The sequence below is a fragment of the Periplaneta americana genome, chromosome 2 (assembly GCF_040183065.1).
Source record: "Periplaneta americana isolate PAMFEO1 chromosome 2, P.americana_PAMFEO1_priV1, whole genome shotgun sequence".
Taxonomy (NCBI): Eukaryota; Metazoa; Arthropoda; class Insecta; order Blattodea; family Blattidae; genus Periplaneta; species Periplaneta americana.
Window position 1 is genome coordinate 28,295,798 of NC_091118.1, and position 14,269 is coordinate 28,310,066.

Genomic DNA, 14,269 nt, shown 5'->3' on the forward strand with positions numbered 1-14,269 from the left:
TAATACTTTCTCTTTCAATTCGATATTTTCACAATTTTCACCTTTTCCAATTTTTTTTTTTTTTTGCATCTTCCTGAGTTCTTGTTTTTCTTGTAATGCTTTCGTTTTCAGTTTAAGATTCTTTCCAACTTTTTCTTAAAGCTTTTTCGATTCTAATATAAAAGATATGATTTCAGTCAGCATCTTATCATAGTGTAAGTACAGAAAGAATTCTGTCACATCACATTAAATATATATTTCACATATCACATTATATTATATTTCACGAATATTTTCGACTTATACAAAAGTCATCTTCAGGTGACATAATAAAAACATATAATATATACAATGTAATATTGTTTTATTTATTCAGTCTACATGACATATCAATACAAAAAGTTAAGGACACTTATTTATGTAAGTAATCATTATGTTCTATACAATATAAATTGGACAGCGAACTTTTCGTCCTTCGGTCATCATCAGGCTTTACATGCAATATCTTATACATTTAGTCACTGTTATGGAATGAAATACAATAATAATTTAATAATAAAATGAACATTTAAAATTGGCTTATAGTAATTGTATCTAAAATAATGTACAGATTATAAAATTTTGTATAATACTGAAGAATTGTGGTTGTACTGCTGTGTTATATATAAATTAAAAGACTGTGAACATGTTAAAGACATTCCTCATTTAATCTCCATAATTGTTAATTGAATGTTTTCTATCAATCTTGTCTCAATGGTCAAACTTGGTACGGTGAAATCAACCTGGAATATATTAAATATTATGTAGAGAAATTTCAATATGCCATGATGTTAAAATCTATTGAGTAGTTGTCAAATATACTCACGTTTTAAAAACGTCTATACTGCACAAGCTATCTGTTGACATTTCATTGAGACGATTCAAGAATGGGTTTTATCTGTAATGAAATTTAATATCAGAATGTATACAATCTGGTGTGAATAAATATAATGATTGTATGAACATACTTACGACGACAAGCAGTTGACCCAGTTACGCTGATTTCACTGACTGAAGTGATGCGAACAACCTGTTGTGCTTACGTAGAAACCTTTGATGCAGAAGAATATTGGGTTATGATTGGGTTAGAGGTTATATAGGAGGTTTCGGATGTGAACCAAATTTCCGTTAAGAATCCACTGTCTTTTTGGATTTGCTTAACAATATAATACTCCTTGGCAGAATTTATTAATTTTCTGTCTATTCCAGATTTTAGAATTTTTAGCATTTTGTAGATGGGGCCTAATTCATGTCCAGTTTCTATGAAGTGGGTGGCATATGTAGATTTTTTTCTGTTATGTTTGAAATCGGAAATATGCTCACTATATCTAATTTTGAAGTTTCTTTTGGTCTGTCCTATGTATTTTCGTTTACATGTATAACATTCCAGTCTATAGATCCCGTTATTATTTAATTTATTATTCGCTGTCCAATTTATATTGTATAGAACATAATGATTACTTACATAAATATCATTAACTTTTTGTATTGATATGTCATGTAGACTGAATAAATAAAACAATATTACATTGTATATATTATATTATAACACTGACTATCTGAATATTACAATATGCTTTCTAAGATAATAAAAACAGACAAAATTGAACACAGGTTGTGGCTATACAATGAGTGAACACATATATCCATTAGAAAAACATGCATCCTCATTTTAAAAGAGCTTAAGTGTGGCTCTCAGATACAACAACATACAATAAAATTAGTTAAAATATCACATAAGAAATAATTATGTAAAGAAGGCAGCACTTGAATTAATTCCATGTTGTGTGACTAATAACAAAGTGTGTACCAATATTTAAAATTGAATTTAACATATCTAAGAGTTTAAAACGATGGAATGTATCCATATGTAATGCAACGTTCAAACAGGTAAAATCTTTGAGATGTGGATATTGTACGTGTGTTTTCAGTCACTCGCAGCAATGAGTTGCAAAAATATCTGAAATTAATCCAAAAGATGTTTGTATGTATTGTGAATTGAAAAAGATAAAGGCATAACTAATACTTCATGTTATACTTACAACACATAGGTGGCTGATGTATCCAGATGTTGATGCCTTCTCATCACTGTATTACAAATGTGACTGAATATGTGTGTCTTATTTGACGTGAACTGGAAGCGAAAGGAATTGACTTTTCTAATCTTCTTTTTCTGTTCTAATTCTTTTTGTTTCATTTCCTGATTTCCCTTCACATTCTCTGCTTCTCAGACTTGTTCCCCTCTGCTTCCTTGTCTACCTTGCGTCTAATTCCAGACTGTGTAGTAACTTCTTCTTGAGAATCCTCACCTCCTTTATGAGCAGAAGCAACAGTTGCATATTCCTGTCTTGGCTTCCTTCTGGAGCTGATGTTTTTCTTCCTTGTCTACCTTGTGTCCTATTTCCAGACTGTGTAGGAACCGCACGTCTAACTTCTTCTTGAGGATCCTCACCTCCTCTATAAGCGGAAGCAACAGTTGCATCTCCCTGTCTTGGCTTCCTTCTGGAGCTGATGTTTTACTTCCTTGTCTACCTTGTGTCCTATTTCCAGACTGTGTAGGAACCGCACGTCTAACTTCTTCTTGAGGATCCTCACTTCCTCTATGAGCGGAAGCAACAGTTGCATCTCCCTGTCCTGGCTTCCTTCTGGAGCTGATGTTTTTCTTACTTGTCTACCTTGTGTCCTATTTCCAGACTGTGTAGGAACTGCACGTCTAACTTCTTCTTGAGGATCCTCACTTCCTCTATGAGCGGAAGCAACAGTTGCATCTCCCTGTCCTGGCTTCCTTCTGGAGCTGATGTTTTACTTCCTTGTCTACCTTGTGTCCTATTTCCAGACTGTGTAGGAACCGCACGTCTAACTTCTTCTTGAGGATCCTCACTTCCTCTATGAGCGGAAGCAACAGTTGCATCTCCCTGTCCTGGCTTCCTTCTGGAGCTGATGTTTTTCTTACTTGTCTACCTTGTGTCCTATTTCCAGACTGTGTAGGAACTGCACGTCTAACTTCTTCTTGAGAATCCTCACCTCCTCTATGAGCGGAAGCAACAGTTGCATCTCCCTGTCTTGGCTTCCTTCTGGAGCTGATGTTTTACTTCCTTGTCTACCTTGTGTCCTATTTCCAGACTGTGTAGGAACCGCACGTCTAACTTCTTCTTGAGGATCCTCACTTCCTCTATGAGCGGAAGCAACAGTTGCATCTCCCTGTCCTGGCTTCCTTCTGGAGCTGATGTTTTTCTTCCTTGTCTACCTTGTGTCCTATTTCCAGACTGTGTAGGAACCGCACGTCTAACTTCTTCTTGAGGATCCTCACTTCCTCTGTGAGCGGAAGCAACAGTTGCATCTTCCTGTCTTGGCTTCCTTCTGGAGCTGATGTTTTTCTTCCTTGTCTACCTTGTGTCCTATTTCCAGACTGTATAGGAACCGCACATCTAACTTCTTCTTGAGAATCCTCACCTTCTCTATGAGCAGAAGCAACAGTTGCATCTCTCTGTCTTGGCTTCCTTCTGGAACTGATGTTTTTCTTCCTTGTCTACCTTTTGTCCTATTTCCAGACTTTAGGAACCGCACGTCTAACTTCTTCTTGAGAATCCTCACCTCCTCTATGAGCGGAAGCAACAGTTGCATCTCCCTGTCCTGGCTTCCTTCTGGAGCTGATGTTTTACTTCCTTGTCTACCTTGTGTCCTATTTCCAGACTGTGTAGGAACTGCACGTCTAACTTCTTCTTGAGAATCCTCACCTCCTCTATGAGCGGAAGCAACAGTTGCATCTCCCTGTCTTGGCTTCCTTCTGGAGCTGATGTTTTACTTCCTTGTCTACCTTGTGTCCTATTTCCAGACTGTGTAGGAACCGCACGTCTAACTTCTTCTTGAGGATCCTCACTTCCTCTATGAGCGGAAGCAACAGTTGCATCTCCCTGTCCTGGCTTCCTTCTGGAGCTGATGTTTTTCTTCCTTGTCTACCTTGTGTCCTGTTTCCAGACTGTGTAGGAACCGCACATCTAACTTCTTCTTGAGGATCCTCACTTCCTCTGTGAGCGGAAGCAACAGTTGCATCTTCCTGTCTTGGCTTCCTTCTGGAGCTGATGTTTTTCTTCCTTGTCTACCTTGTGTCCTATTTCCAGACTGTATAGGAACCGCACATCTAACTTCTTCTTGAGAATCCTCACCTTCTCTATGAGCAGAAGCAACAGTTGCATCTCTCTGTCTTGGCTTCCTTCTGGAGCTGATGTTTTTCTTCCTTGTCTACCTTTTGTCCTATTTCCAGACTTTAGGAACCGCACGTCTAACTTCTTCTTGAGAATCCTCACCTCCTCTATGAGCGGAAGCAACAGTTGCACCTCCCTATCTTGACTTCCTTCTGGAGCTAATGTTTTTCTAACATCTTCGACTCTTGACATCCTAACATCAGTTTCCTCAGTTCTCCTTGTACTCTCGTACAGCTCTTTCAGTTTGATATTTTTCAAAATTCTCGCCCATTCCAATTTTTTGCATCTTCCTGAGTTCTTGTTTTTGTTATAATGGTTTTGTTTTCAGTTTGAGATTCTTACCATTTGTTTTTTGAAGCTTTTTCGATTCTTCTTGGTCTGTTCTAATTCTTTCCATTTCGTTTCCAGATTTCCCTTCACAATTCTCTGCTCCTTAGACTTGTTCTCGTCTGCTTTCTTGTCTTCCCCTCTGCTTCCTTGACTACCTGAAACGTAGTGCCCCTGGCTATCCCCGCCATAAATCGTTGGATAAGGTTGAAATTCTCGTTAGGTGAAGGAAAATGAAATAAACGCCTTAAAAATTATAATTTACCTGATAACATTTATTGATTAAAGATCAGGTAATAACCTCTATATAAACTGTATCAAAAAAACAACAAGAAATTAGAAATATGAATCTTTACATAGTATAAGAAATTAATAAAAATAAATAAGGTGACTAGAGAATGAATATAATTAGAAAAGGAAGAGTCTTGAGAAAAACAATAACTGCACTAATATCAATAAACTATGAAACTACTATCCCTCCGGGACTGGCTTTTCGAGTCATATAAACCTCTCTGACATTCGTCATTACACATAAGAATTTAATTAACATATACAGACAAATGTACTATTAATTTTAACTGGTCCTGAATTCTACAATGTACCAATGTAGAATGAAAGCTAACAAAATGAATCGAAACATATTTAGCGGACCATATAAGGCTGACGAGTGTCAGAGAATCTTTCTAAGCAAAGGTAATTTAACAATGTAGAATTTAGAAAAGACAAAATATTTATTAATAAATAATATCACTACTTATGATCCCCGGGAAGCCAATCTCGGGATCAACTTGAAATCACCTTCCTTGTGCACACGACGAAACCAATTCTGCGGCGGGATAACTACCAGAACCCCGGGGTCAGGCCGTGCCTGTCCAAACCAAGTCACCATCCCAGGTCATCATGTCGGTATTTCAGTCACTCGCTGCTGCAGTCGTCTCTCGCCATACTGGATAGCAAGTTTCTCGTTCGGACGCCTGTCAGTCCCCGAGTGACTTTCTCCTCTAAACTCCCATAGCAGAATCTCAACCTTCTAGGTCGAGCGCTGATCAGTCACTGCGAGTGACTTTCTCCTCTAAACTCCCATAGCAGAATCTCAACCTTCTAGGTCGAGCGCTGATCAGTCACTGCGAGTGACTTTCTCCTCTGAAGTCCTATCAGTCACTGGCCCAGGCACCGTGTCACCAGACCAACCCAGAAAGACACTCGTAACAGAAAAATTTTGAACAGAAGCATCCAATCACAAGCAAGACTGAAATAATGAACCAATAAGAAAATCCCCTTATAATAATAAACTCGCTCTTTATACATAGAAGAAATCAGACATAAAATGGCGGATAAGAGAATGCCATCTATTGAAAAAAAGAAAAACTAAAACCAGGAAGTAAAGTAAATAAGGGAGCAGAAAGAAAATCGATACAGAAAACAGGGTGCCGAAAAATAAACGGCATATACCTTGTGTCCTATTTCCAGACTGTGTAGGAACCGCACGTCTGACTTCTTCTTGAGGATCCTCACTTCCTCTATGAGCGGAAGCAACAGTTGCACCTCCCTATCTTGACTTCCTCCCGGAGCTGATGTTTTTCTAACATCTTCGACTCATCATCCTAACATCAGTTTCCTCAGTTCTCCTTGTACTCTCATACAGCTCTTTGAGTTTGAGGTTTTTCACAGTTTTACAAAATGAGAGTAACAAGAAGTAATGTCAGTAGCAATAAATTAAGGTGTAAATTGTGCAGCAATGTCAGTAACAGGATTGCTTCACATTACATTGCTCCCACCTGTTCTCATTTTTCTTATAACATCTTTAGTTCTTCTTGTTGTAATTCTCTCTTTTTGTTTTCAATATTTCCCTTCACAGTAATTGTAGGTCGTCAGATCCCCCCCCCCCTTCTACTTTTTTTTTATCTATCTTCTCTACTTGCAGGCTGTGTTGGCACTACGTATCCAACTTCTCCTTAAGGATCCTGACCTTCTCAAGGAGTGTCAACAATTGCACTTGCCAGTCATCTTCACTTTCTATTTCAGTTCAGAAATGAGATATGATATTATGTTTTGTCTAACATCTTGACCCACTGTTTCAATTCAGGGATGGGATTAGGTTTTATCTAACATCTTGATCCTCTGTTTCAAGTCATGATTCGATTAGATTTTATGTAACAGCTTGACTCACTTCTTCAATTCAGGGATTGGATTAGGTTTTGTCTTCCAGGGATTGAATCAGATTTTGTCTACGGTCTTGATCCCCTATTTCAAGTCATGATTCCATTAGAGTTTATGTAACATCTCAACTCACTTCTTCAATTCAGGGAGGATTAGGTTTTGTCTACTATCTTTATCCTCTATTTCAAATCATGGTTCGATTAGATTTTATGTAGCATCTTGACCCGCAGCTTCAGTTCAGGGATTAAATCAGATTTTACCTTTGAGGGATTGAATCAGATTTTGTGTATTGTCTTGATCCTCTCTTTCAAGTCATGATTCGATTAGATTTTATGTAGCATATTGACTCGCAGATTTTGCCTTCCAGGGATTGAATCAGATCTTGTCTACTGTCTTGATCGTCATGTTTCAAGTCATGATTCGATTAGATTTTATGTAACATCTTGACTCACTTCTTCAATTCAGGAACTGAAACATTTTGCCTTCCAGGGATTGAATCAGATTTTGTCTACTGTCTTGATCCTCATGTTTCAAGTCATGATTCGATTACATTTTATGTAACAGCTTGACTCACTTCTTCAATTCAGGGATTGAAACTGATTTTGCCTTCCAGGGATTGAATCAGATTTTGTCTACTGTCTTGATCCTCATGTTTCAAGTCATGATTCGATTACATTTTATGTAACATCTTGACTCACTTCTTCAATTCAGGGATTGATACAGATTTTGCCTTCCAGGGATTGAATCAGATCTTGTCTACTGTCTTGATCGTCATGTTTCAAGTCATAATTCGATTAGATTTTATGTAACATCTTGACTCACTTCTTCAATTCAGGAACTGAAACATTTTGCCTTCCAGGGATTGAATCAGATTTTGTCTACTGTCTTGATCCTCATGTTTCAAGTCATGATTCGATTACATTTTATGTAACAGCTTGACTCACTTCTTCAATTCAGGGATTGAAACTGATTTTGCCTTCCAGGGATTGAATCCGATTTTGTCTGCTGTCTTGAGCCTCTGTTTCAAGTCATGATTCGATTAGATTTTATGTAACATTTGGACTCGTTTCTTTAATTCAGGGATTGGATAAGGTTTTGTCTACTGTCTTGATCCTCATGTTTCAAGTCATGATTCGATTAGATTTTATGTAACATTTGGACTCGTTTCTTTAATTCAGGGATTGGATAAGGTTTTGTCTATTGTCTCGATCTTCATGTTTCAAGTCATGATTCGATTAGATTTTATGTAACATCTTGACTCACTTCTTCAATTCAGGGATTGGATTAGGTTTTGTCTAATATCTTGATCCGCTGTTTCAAGTCAGGGATTGGATTAGGTTTCATGTAACATCTTGACTCGCTGGTTCAGTTCAGGAATTGGATTAGGTTTCGTCTAAAGTTTTGACCCGCTGCTTCGGTTCGGGAATTGGATTGGGTTTTGTCATTTTGACTCACTGCTGGAGTTGGTGAATTGAAATGGGTAATGCCATCCTTTACAGTTAAGAGAGAAACTCCGCTGAAAAATCGACAGTTTAAGTTCTACCTAGTCACAAGCATTAATCTACTGGTGGCCACATATTGTAAGTGCCACGGTATGTCTTCAGTTGTCTTGTGAATATCTTCCTCTAATTCTTCCAGAATACATGCTCTGTTCCGTAGACTTCATCTTTGGTCTAATCTCTCAGGGATCAGAACTTCTGGAAGCCATTTGTGGGTTCCTGTAATCCCAACCAATGTCCCGGAAAATGTTCTTCCGGCCAGTTATGAACGATAAGGACAAAATGTGATGGGGTGCCATTCTTCTCCAAAATAACATAGTCAGCATTGTCACATTGGAAGACCTCTGGCTGCACATCTTGACGCAGTATGTTCAGTACTAGTTACTATTCATGTGTATCACAAGAACTCGGGGTCATTGGCACAGTTCAAGGTCATGCTACACTCTGTCACTTTTTTGTGGGTCACAATCTGTGCAATAATGTCAGTTGTGTGAATTTATGAAACGCATCTGGCCAGTTACTTGCCACGAAATTTCTCCATATTCCATGCATCTGTTGTAGTCTTCTGCAGATAATTCCATATGCAATGAGTCTTCCAGGACCGAAAATTCAGAACAGTACGCACTGTGTACGTGGAAAGTCTGCTCTTACAAGAGCCTGGTATATTGATTTACCAGTGCTGCATGTGGAAATTTCCCTCACTGCTGCAACACGGTAAAAGTATACATACAGTGAAATCTCTCATTACGGACACCTCCAAGATACGGACACTCCTCATATACGGACAGATTTTTATGTCCCAACTGAAATAATATAGAAATAATGATAAATTTAACTTTCGTTTACGGACACTCTCAGACACGGACACGGACAGCTGTTTCAAGTTCTAAAGCTTGTTTTATCTACTGATTGTGGACAGAACTTGGATTTCAAGACCTTATGTGTTACAAAAACGCAACTGTACAGAAATTCCTTAACATGAAAGAAGACAATAAGGATCTCATAGGCTACCACTAGCCCAGCCGGCTACCCCTTGTTAGCTGGAAGCGGATGTATAAACAAAGTCATAAAATTTAACCTGTCTGATGGGTCCAAGGTTTCCGCGATCGTGAAATTGTATTCGACACATGATAGGGTTAATAGGATTATTCTCTTCACTTCAATCAGTTGTTCTGTTTCGAGAGACATGGCATCTGGCCGTAAAAGTTAAGTTGAAAACTATAAATAACAGTACTGCGTAACTGTAGACCTAGAATAAAATTGCATGGCACAGTACTGTATTTTCCGGTCTTATCTACTGAAGTTCAAAGTTGCAAAGAATTTACTGTAGTACAGTAGACTGTATTTAGAATTAAACTACAGTAATACATTTCATTTAAAGTGTGAAGAGATACATAATGCATATTATAAATTTACTGTTACATTGGGGAGTTTCCCTCCCAATAAAGGACACCTCCCAGATGCGGACAGATTGTTACGTCCCTTTGATGTCCGTAAATGAGAGGTTTCACTGTATTTGGAATCGAAAAGTAATGAAATGGATAAGTACTAAGTTTGAGATATGTCCTAGTTCCTATAAAAACATGCATTTGCATGGAATTCTCGTCACTAGTAATAAGGTACATGACAGGTCCTATATTTTTTTAATACATAAAATACAACCTCTCATCAGTCTCGTCTTGGCCTCCACAAACCCACTGTTTGCCACTGCCTTTAGGGTGATTGGGTAGTACATTAAATATTCATTATATGAGGTCTCGCCATCCTCATTGAATATTAACACGACTACTATGAAGTATTCAATGTGTATTATCACCATTAAATCGAGAAAAATTCGTTCTGGCACCGGGAATCGAACCCGGGACCTCTCAGCTTTGCGCGCTGAGGGCTCTTTCAAACTGAGCTATGCCGGGACACGATCCACGGTGCCGGTTGAACTCCTCTCGATTTAATGGTGCTAATACACATTGACTACTTCATAGTAGTCGTGTTAATATTCAGTGAGGTTGGCGAGACCTCATATAATGAATATTTGATGTATTAAAATGTTTACAGTTATCACAAACTGTTGTTGAATATGGCCACAAAAGTCATTTAAATGTGCGCTCCTGCATGTTGACTTACATAGGTTTAAATGCAGGTAGTAGGCCGTAAAACAGTACAATGAGAGGAGTTCGACCAGCACCGTGGATCGTGTCCCAGCATGGCTCAGTTTGAAAGAGCCCTCAGTGCACAGAGCTGAGAGGTCCCGGGTTCGATTCCCGGTCCAGAACGAATTTTTATCGATTTAATGGTGATGATTGGATAGTGTTAATAGCTTTCAACGAAGAGACAGCTCTCTCCCAAGCACTTCAGATTGCTCTGATATTGCGTTCTGACATGAATACATGTATAAGTTCGGTCCAGTACTAGTGTGCCATGCCAGAAAGTAGACACATTTTCAGGCCTGTTTTGTCGCTCCTACATATAATTTGTAAACTACAATATTTCAATGAAAGTAACGGTGATCGACAGACGTATATCCAGCGTGACCTTGAGTTGAAGCTGGTTACATCATCTAATGATATATAGAAGGGGGGAAGTTGAAGCACGAATTAGTGCAGTAACTGAGGCAGTGTAACTGGAGAATGCATAGTGATAGAATGTTCACAGTGGTGTCAAACGAGTCTTAACTCACCAAACTATAATCTCAATAGAGCAATAATCAGCAGTTTATAAGTTAAATTGGGAAAATTCGCGAGTGAAGAGGAAAATTCACAATATTGAAGCATATGCAATGCAAATGGGAGCAAGCGTATAAGCAACGGATACCTTACGTTTAACGTCCTATCCTGACAGACTTATTCACGCAGAAAACTCGCAGCTCTCTCTCCATTACAGCCTAGCTCAATGTTTTTGGTAAAATTTTAATTTTGTCAGCAAAATAACAATTCTTAAGGATAAGTAAATTTTTACTAAATATTATGTTCAAAAGAATCGAATTATGATATCCCAAAATCATAAAAATTATCATATTTGACAATAATAAAATGGGTGCTCCAGGAGAAGTTGCAGTGAGTAGATAGGTGCAGAAGGTGCGGTTAATGCTATAGTCAATACTGAAAACATTGCTTGACTTATCTACACAAGAAGCATGCGGGTCCAACATTAGCTGTGCAGGATTAGTTTTCCATCCTTCCCCTTGCCTTTCGATTCACTGTGACTTCTCCTTGCATGCGTAGCTGCTAGCGGGTATGCTCTCTATCTCTCCCTGCTGCACGACGGTGCACACGGGACGGCACCGCGTACCCGTTGCACATTTCAGCGAGTGCTGACGACCACTGGTCTAGAAATAATTTGTCGGTGTTGCAACATGACACAGCATGCATAGTTTCATGGCCAAGAAGGTAAATGAGCTCTCTGTATTTACATATTATTTATATTTTTCTCTCTCAAGACATGTAAGTCTATTATTTGACTGCCTCTAATGCAGTGGCATTAGTGTTGTGTTCATGTCCACTGTACTCATTGCCAAGAAACAGAATTGTGGGTAAGGGTTAACGTAACAACAGATGCTGAATTGTTGATTCTAATAAGTATTTCTTGTTTATGTTCTCTGTAATCTCCTTATCACTGAGTTTGTTGCAAAGTAAACTTGCTTGTCTGCCATGTACACTCAAATGATGGTAGACAGGCCTATGCTAGTGCTAGTGTTAGTTTTGTTTCTGCAACACTTGCAAACCATTGGAAACTGCTGTAGGAACAACCCTATTATATAAGAATGACGAAACTTGTTGTAGCAACACTTCTGTGTCATAAGTTTAGTTTTATTTTATAGACAAGCTATGACGTTTCATTGTAATATCATTGTAAAAGACTTTCTGAGTTGTAACAAGAGATGTCTCATCTCTCTGTATGTAAAAATAAGTTAACACTGTACAAATAAATTCCATATATGTATTTAAATATCTGCTTTTTCATTTTTTTTTTTAATTTCCTCCAAATACACATAGGATCATATCTTGTGAAGGTAAGTTCCAAAAGTTGACAAGGAAGATTGTTATGTTGCTTAACATAGTTACATAATTTCTGAAGTATGCTTATAATCTTTCATCATCATGTTGCAGCCTTTGAATCATATGGCATCTCTGATCACTGAGATTTATCTGCTCCCAACCCTTTGACCACAGTCTAGTATGTACAGTCACGAAGCTCAATACCTAGTAAATATGCATCCATACATAGTTGCTAACCACTAGGATCGCTAATATCGCCTCATTACAGACAATGCGAAATAATACCGGCACAGTCTATTGTTCCTAGTACCCTCACAACTCAAGCGTCGTGACTGTATATACTAGACCGTGCTTTGTCCTCCATCCCTATGTTTCCAACATCCCTGGCTTCCCCTTCAGTAGCTTATCTCTATGTCTTTCTGAGTTGTCCATGCCGTGAGTTCTGAGGGATCCAATCCATTGCCTTTTTTCTTGTTCTGTTATCCTCCAAAGGTCTTCATTCGGTATAACATCTGAGCATCTTAAATGATATGATATATTTGGTCACAGCACTTCTTTACATGTAATGGTGTACCTCACATTTCTGTATCCGGTGCCACCATTAACATATTATTACAATAACACATTATTTGCAGTACACGTCTACACCATTAATACTCCCAATTACACTATGTACCTTTTTAGTTACTTGGTCAATCTCCCCTTCATTATTTCTCCTAAATTTCCTTTGCTATTCTCTATTTGATCATTAATCCTAATATACCTAATATTATATACTCCTTTCACACCCTCTTTTTCCTCTAACTACTATTCACTAAAATTTCAATTTCAATTATTCTCTATAAATTATCATATTGAATTATTTGTTCTTTGACCTTTTCTTCTATCTTTCTCTTATATTCATTTACTGTTCCAACGTTCAAATTTTAGTACTAATTTTATGCTGTCACTTGTTCACTTCTCTTAACCTTTTTTCACTGATTTCACTCATTCCTATTTGCGCTCACTTTCACTTTCTCACTATTCTCACTTCCTATAAATACTTATAATTTTATTCTACACATCTGCTTATACACTTCCTCTCTCCCCTATACTTCTCGATCTTTTACAATTTCACATCCCCACAATTTTTAATCATATCTAATACCTCTGCCTTATTTCTATCTCTTGTCTTTCTTTCTATTTATTTCTTCTTCTATTCCTCTTTTATTTATCCCCCCTCCCACGCTTTCACTTTCACATACTAGATTTCCACTTACACTTGCACCCTTATTCTTTTCACTACTTTCTTCCTATCATTTCCTGACTCTTGGTTTCTCTTTTTATCACCACTCACCTTTTTTTCTAGCACCCGTGTGAGCATCTTAAATACATAATACACATTTCTTTTTCTCCTCCTAAGTTTTAAATGATTCAATAAAATGTATGCATTTTCTTCTGAGATAGCTACATATCATCAGTTTACAAGCAAAACACACTAAGTCAGCAGTATTACTTCTGAGAAAAAAGTGTTTGAATGTTTTTGACAAAACTAAATCCACGGAATATAATTTTTAGCAAGTTGTTTCTCTTTATGTGTATTTTATTTTCCAATTCTAGGTTTATACACATACTTTGTGGTACGATTTCTTCTCAGAAGTTACTATATTTTTGACTTCGTGTTTTGTTTGTAAACCAATGATATATATAATTTTTACTTGATCATTTAACGACACTGTATCAATTACTTGGTTATTTTGTGTTGATGGGTTTGGTGATAGCAAGATGATGTGTGGCAAGATGAGGCCAAGAGTTTGCCATAGTTGGGGGAAACCTCAGAAAAAACCGAACCAGGTAATCAGCAACAGCTACATATTACACTGTTCTTTAATGAAATATGCGAAACGAAGTCTTATTTCCTGTAGGATTTTATTAAAGCTCATTTTTTGTGATTTTGCAAACTGAGAACTTTTCTTGAATAACAGTGGACACTATCCAAGTAGAGAATCATTTCATCTAGTTTGCATCATCTGTATGAGTAGGCCTACTCTTGTATTCCAGATCAATATTATGACGTTAGATATCA

General features: G+C 37.6%; 1 protein-coding gene across 1 annotated transcript in view; it reads left to right on the forward strand.

Moving 5' to 3' along the window:
- LOC138691325 (tRNA dimethylallyltransferase) overlaps window positions 1-12,154 on the forward strand; it is a 536,598-nt gene extending 524,444 nt beyond the window's left edge. The window contains exon 7 of the mRNA XM_069813208.1: window positions 1-12,154. This exon is cut by the window's left edge and continues 19,192 nt beyond it. The gene's annotated coding sequence lies outside the window, so the exon portion shown is untranslated.
- Window positions 12,155-14,269: the final 2,115 nt, after the last annotated feature.